This window comes from Bison bison, unplaced genomic scaffold (genome assembly GCF_000754665.1).
Source record: "Bison bison bison isolate TAMUID 2011002044 unplaced genomic scaffold, Bison_UMD1.0 scf7180017864145, whole genome shotgun sequence".
In the NCBI taxonomy this organism is placed as follows: domain Eukaryota; kingdom Metazoa; phylum Chordata; class Mammalia; order Artiodactyla; family Bovidae; genus Bison; species Bison bison.
In genome coordinates this window covers 8,162,515-8,169,856 of record NW_011494717.1, presented here as the reverse complement: position 1 = coordinate 8,169,856, position 7,342 = coordinate 8,162,515, and positions in this window count along the sequence as shown.

The following is a 7,342-nucleotide window of genomic DNA, read 5'->3' as shown; positions in this document are numbered from 1 at the left end:
CGGGTTCCCTCGCCCCCTCCCCGAGCGTCCAGGTGACAGGCGGGGACCGGCGACCCCAGGCGCGCGCCCGGAGGGTAATCGAGGACGCGAAGCGGCATCTGCGGGGTCGGGCTCTGCTTCCCCGGCCAGCGTGTTGGGATCCCCGCTTCCCTGCCACGAGCAGAGCCAGTCCGAGCCCGCAGGTGCCCCCCGGCCTCCGGGAATCGCCTCCCGTCCCGCTCCGGGTCCTGGCTTCGCTTCCTAAATCTTCTGCCCATAGTTCAGCCGCTGCGATCCCAGACTCGTATCACCTCCAAGGTGGTTGCTGCCTCCAACACTCCTATCACCTCCAGATTCACACATCCTGGTACGGCCGCCTTATTAACTCCATTTTACTGATGAGCAAACTGAGACTCAGAGAGGTCAAGTGGCCGCTCGATTTGAAGCCAGGTTTGACTACAAGTGGCTTCCCTGATAACTCAGTTGGTAAAGAATCCACCTGAAATCCAGGAGACCCCGGTTCGATTCCTGGGTGGGGAAGATCCACTGGAGAAGGGATAGGATACCCACTCCAGTATTCTTGGGCTTCCCTTATGACTCAGCTGGTAAAGAATCCACCTGCAATGGGGGAGACCTGGGTTCAATCCCTGGGTTGGGAAGATCCTTTGGAGAAAGGAAAGGCTACCCACTCCAGTATTCTGGCCTGGAGAATTCCATGTACTGTATAGTCTATGGGGTCACAAAGAGTCGGACAAGACTGAGCAACTTTCACTTTCACTCGACTACAAGTCCCACTGCCTTCCCAGGTAGTCACCTAAGCCTAATACCACCCCTCTGCCCTCACCAAAGAGCACTTTCCAAGTTCCCAGCCCTTTCTCACCGATTGTCACCAGTCCTGTGAGCCAGATGACTCCAGCATAGACACAGGCTGGTGCTGAAAGGGCTCCATGGACGCTAGTCCTCAGCCTGGGTACCCCGCCCCCCAATACATACACACAAACCTTCTCTTTGGAGATGACTGACATCCCACATATGGTGACCTGAACCCCAAGAGAGATGGCACCAGATAAAATGGACACAACTTCTCAGCCGGAAGGGACATTTCGCATCACTGTTCAATCTCCATCTTTTGCAGAGGAAAGAAACGGGAGACGCCAAGAGCAGAAATGCTTTGTTTCTAAGGTCACAGAGCAGGAAAGAAACAGAGCTCTGACTGGAAGATAGTTTTCATCCAGACTGGGACACTTTTGAGAGTGAAGGAAGTGCTAACAGGGACAATTGGCATAAACCAGGATGGCAAGTGTAAAGCAGGGTCGGACCATAGGGCCACCCTATCCCTGAGAGAGCCCTCTGAGCCCTTATGTAGATGCCACATCACACCATTCCTGGTTCACTTCAGCTCTAGACCTGGTCTCCAGCTAAGCCCTGCTACCCGCCAGAGTGATTCACAGGCATTCCATTTCAACAATCACACTTGAATTTGGTCCTCTTTTATTTTCTATCCTAACTAAGGCCATCACCTTTCACCTGGTTCCCCTCACCTGGAACTCTTCTTAATCCTTATAACCAACTGGTCACCAAGTCCTGGCGATTCTGCTTCTGCCACTTGTCGTCTGGCCCTTCCTCCTCTCTGACTCTGCTGTTGCAGCCTGTCTTCAGTTCCTCCTCTGATGTCTTTCCTCCCTTTGTATTTCATACCGAAGTCACTCTGGATTTGGGCTGAATCTGAGACTGCACAGGTGTGAGACATCAAGCAGAGCTACCTAACTGGTTGCTACCTGGTTGCCCACCCTCTAAATGTTGTAGAATGTTCCAGAACCTTTCTAGTGCTTTTTAACCATTGGCAGATCTCCAGGGACCTCAGTGTGCCCAAACATATACATCCCTTCATTTGTTTAGGGCTCAAGAGTCATGTGGGAAGGAACTCAGCTTCTCTCAGATCTGTCCCTGGGCTGAGATGGCTGGAAGGCAGCTGGCAGCACGGAATGCAGAGAAGCACCTGGAGGGAGGAGGATACTCACAGAGAGGCCAAAGTGGGCGTGGGGTCTGGAAGCGAGAGCCAGGGGCCTGGATGGTGTGTGAGGCTGCGCCTGAGTTTCACCCTCCGGGAGAGTCTGTGTGGGAGACAGAGAGGTCTGAGGGGAGGAGGCAAGAGCTGGTTCACTGGGGTCCCAGCTGCTCTGCTATGGGTTCCCCCTCCGACAAGGTGGATGGTGACAAGTAGAAAGGACATACCAGAGGTCAGGTATTTGGAGGAGGAGGCTGGGAAGGGGGGTTGGCCCTGGCAGAGGCCCACTGTTGGCCCAGAGGCCAGGCTGTGGCAGAGGCTAGCCAAGCTGCCCGTAAGTGGGCAGAGTGGTCAGTGGAGTAGAAAGATGGTGAAAGTGGGCAGCAGCAGCTTGGGTTATGTGTAAAACAACTCTACTCCACCCCATCTAAAAGGACTGATGAACTTCTCTGAACCCATGAACTCCAAAAGGACAGAGAACATCTGGCTAAGCACCTCTGAGAAGTCTAGGAAATGGTGTATCCAATTTTGCTTTCAGAAAATTTTATTTTTTTTTAAGATTTTTTTGATGGGCACCATTTTTAAATCCTTTATTAAATTTGTTACAATAGTGCTTCTGTTTTAGGTTTTGGTTTTTTGGTTGCACAGCATGTAGAATCTCAGTTCCCCCCGCCAGGGATCAAAATTGCACCCCCTGCGTTGGAAGGCGACGTCTTAACCGCCAGGAAAGTCCCCAGAAAATTTTAACTGTAAACTAGAGATAATAGTATTATGAATCCCCCTGTACTCCTCTGCCGGACGCCCGGCGGGGCCCAGCGGGAGCCTCCCCCAGCTCGGAGAGGGGAGGCGCTGTCCATGTTTACCAGTCCGTGGCTGATCATATTTATTTCTCCTCCTTATCAAATTTCTAAAAAATAGCTTTATTGAGACATAATTCACATACTATACAATTCACCCATTTAAAGTGTACAATTTCAGTGTTTTTAGTATAGTCACCATACTGTGCCACCATCACCATGATCTAATTTTCAAACAAATCATCCTTCCCTAAAAGACATTGCTAACCATTAGCAGTCTGTCCCTTTCCCCAGTCCTCCCCCATCTGTAAACAATTGCCAGTCTACTTCCTGGCTCTATAAATTTGTTGTTTCTCTACATTTTCATACAAATGGAATAATAAAATGTGTGGTCTAATATGACTGGCTTCTTTCACTTGGCATTAGGTTTCAAGGTTCCCCCACGTTGCAGGATGTTTCAGTACTTCATTACTTTTATTGCTGAATAATATTCCAATGTATGGATAACTACATTTTACTTATTCATGGATAAGTTGATGGATATTTGGGTTGTTTCCACTTTTTTGGCATCATGAATAACACCGCTATGAACATTTGTGTACACGTTTCTGTGTGGACATATGTGTTCACTTCTCTACCTTGCGGTGGAATTGCTGAGTCGTATGGCATCCTGGGTGTTCATTGGAAGGACTGATGCTGAAGCTGAAGCTCCAATACTTTGGCCACCTCATGTGAAGAGTTGACTCATTGGAAAAGATCCTGATGCTGGGAGGGATTGGGGGCAGGAGGAGAAGGGGATGACAGAGGATGAGATGGCTGGATGGCATCACCGACTCAATGGACATGAGTTTGAGTAAACTCCGGGAGCTGGTGATGGACAGGGAGGGCTGGCGTGCTGCATTTCATGGGGTTGCAATGAGTTGGACACGACTGAGCGACTGAACTGAACTGAACTGATGGCAACTGTATGTTTATTTTTATTTTTTTGGCCATTTCAAGTAAAACGTGGGATCTTAGTTCCGTGACCAGGAATCAAACTTGTGCCTCCTGCATGGGACCACAGAGTCTTGACCACTGGATTGCCAGGGAAGTCCACTCTGTATTTAACATTTTGAGGAATTGCCAAGCTGTTTTCCAGAGTGACTGTACTGTTTAACATTCCCACCAGCAATATATGACAGTTTAAATTTCTCTGCATTCCTGCCAATGTGTATTGTTTTTTTAATAGCCATTCTAGTGGGTTTGAAGTGGTATTTCATTGTGGTTTTGATTTATTAATATATTTTCCTTAATGACTAATAGTACTGGGTATTTTTCCATGTGCTTATTGGATATTTGTATATTTTCTTTGGAGAAATGAAGATTCAAATTCTTTGCCTATATTTAAATGTCTTTTTATTGTTGAGTTGCAAACATTCTGTGTATGTTCTAGATATAAGTCCTTTATCAGAGATATGATTTGCAAATCTTTTCTCCCATTTGGTGGGTTGTCTTTTCACCTGATAGTTTTTGGCAGCACAGAAATTTTGCTTTTGATGGAGTCCAGTTGATCCATTTTGTTCTTTTGTTGCTTGTGTTTTTGGCATCATATCTAAGAAAACATTGTCTAACTTAAGGCTACAGAGATTTACTCCATGTATTCTTTTACAAATTTTATAGTTTTAGCTCTTACATTTAGGTCTTAGGTTCGTGGTCTCTTTTGGGTAAATTCTTGGGTATGGTATGAGGTAGGAGTCCAGCTTCATTCTTTTGCATGTGGATATCCAGTTGTCCCCACACTGTTGAAAAGGCTATTCTTTCTCCCATTTAATTGCCTTGGCAATCAAAGATCAGTTGAACATAAATATCCTGATAGAAGTTTGAAAAGATCTTGGATATCTTATCACTTCATCTATGTAAATATTTCAATATGTACCTCTAAAGATAGGACATGGAACAACAGACTGGTTCCAAATAGGAAAAGGAGTACATCAAGGCTGTATATTGTCACCCTGCTTATTTAACTTATATGCAGAGTACATCATGAGGAACTCTGGACTGGAAGAAACACAAGCTGGAATCAAGATTGCTGGGAGAAATATCAGTAACCTCAGATATGCAGATGACACCACCCTTATGGCAGAAAGTGAAGAGGAACTAAAAAGCCTCTTGATGAAAGTGAAAAAGGAGAGTGAAAAAGTTGGCTTAAAGCCAACTTTGTGAATGTTGATTCACAAAACTAAGATCATGGCATCCGGTCCCATCACTTCATGGGAAATAGATGGGGAAACAGTGGAAACAGTGTCAGACTTTATTTTTTGGGGCTTCAAAATCCCTGCAGATGGTGATTGCAGCCATGAAATTAAAAGACACTTACTCCTTGGAAGGAAAGTTATGACCAACCTAGATAGCATATTGAAAAGCAGAGACACTACTTTGCCAACAAAGGTCCATCTAGTCAAGGCTATGGTTTTTCCAGTGGTCATGTATGGATGTGAGAGTTGGACTGTGAAGAAAGCTGAGCGCCAAAGAACTGATGCTTTTGAATTGTGGTGTTGGAGAAGATTCTTCAGAGTCCCTTGGACTGCAAGGAGATCCAACCAGTCCATTCTGAAGGAGATCAGTCCTGGGATTTCTTTGGAAGGAATGATACTAAAGCTGAAACTCCAGTACTTTGGCCACCTCATGCGAAGAGTTGACTCATTGGAAAAGACCCTGATGCTGGGAGGGATTGGGGGCAGGAGGAGAAGGGGACGACAGAGGATGAAATGGCTGGATGGCATCACTGACTCGATGGACATCGGTTTGGGTGGACCCTGGGAGTTGGTGATGGACAGGGAGGCCTGGCGTGCTGTGATTCATGGGGTCACAAAGAGTCAGACACGACTGAGCGACTGAACTGAACTGAACTGAAAGATAGGAACTTTTTTCATAAAATTTAACTGTAACTAATAAACTAACAGTTTACTAATAAACTAACAAAATTTAACTGCAACTAGTAAACTAACAGTATTTTCCTAGTATCATAAAATATTTAGTTGGTGTTCATATTTTCCCAGCTGTCTAGTTGGAGAATTTATTTACAATTTATTTAAATCAAGTTCCCAATAAGCTCTATGCATATTTTTCTTGCTATTTATTTATGGGAGAAACAGGACTATTTGTCCTGTGGTTTTCTTATAGTCTAGATTTTGTTGATTCAGTCCCATAGGATAGTTTTATATGTTGCTTTATCTTCTAATTTTCTCTAAATTGGTAGTAGATTGTTGGTAGTAAATCAAATACAGATTATTTGAGTTTTGCTTTTTTGGCATAAGAGAGTGGTCCTTCCATCAGGAAACACACAATGTCACGTTGTCTATATTTCATGTCAGCAGTCATTGCTGATCCTTGCTTAAGTGTTACCTTCCCCTTAAAACACCTAATTTCCCAAGATAGAACTGACTCATCTTTTCTCAGTGTGCACACCACACCACTGCCATAGAATGTATTATGTTGTATTATTAAACACACCGCCCCCATTTAATCTATTGCTATGTGATTCTCCACATGGACAAATCATTATGTGACTTACAACGGGCATCAACAGATAAGGCAAAATGGTCCTTGAACTGAGAGGATGACATTTGAAGTCTAGTGGCTGTGCAAGTGACTTAATCTCATTCCAGTGGTGAGAGCCAATTGTCAAATTTACAGAAATTTGACAAGTGGGTTATTAAACACAGCTATTATCAAAATTTAAATTATAAAAAGTTACAAATAACTTACATTAGACAACCATAGTAAAAAGTGAAAGTGTTAGTCGAGTCTGACTCGTTGCAACCACATGAACTGTAGCCCACCAGGCTCCTCTGTCCATTGACTTCTCTAGGCAAGAATACAAGAGTGGGTAGCCATTCAGTTCTCCAGGGGATATTCCTAACCCAGAGATAGAACCTTGTCTCCTGCATTGCAGGCAGATTGCTTTACCATCTGAGCCACCAGGGAAGCCCTGCTGCTGCTGCTAAGTAACTTCAGTCATGTCCGACTTTGTGCGACCCCATAGATGGCAGCCCACCAGGCTCCCCCGTCCCTGGGATTCTCCAGACAAGAACACTGGAGTGGGTTGCCATTTCCTTCTCCAATGCATGAAAGTGAAAAGTGAAAGTGAAGTCGCTCAGTCATGTCCGACTCTTCGCGACCCCATGGACTGCAGCCTACCAGGCTCCTCCATCCATGGGATTTTCCAGGCAAGAGTGCTGGGTTGGGGTGCCATTGCCTTCTCCGGGGGAAGCTCTAGACAACCATAATAAATACTTAAACTCATGACTTCATTATTTTATTACATTTTACTATTTTCTATTCTATTACAGTTATTTTTGTCTATTGTTTCTGTACAGTGGAAAAACTATATAATGGTGTGCCACTATTCATCTCTTCCCAACTCTGTGCTCAGTGATACCTTGCTGATAGCTTGAAACTGGCCATAGTGGGAATATTTATACCACGGAAGTTGGAAAATGCCATGAATCAGGACCTTTTTCTTAGAGAGTGGTTATAAAACATTTACCAGTACACCGTTGACTCTCATTGTTAAATG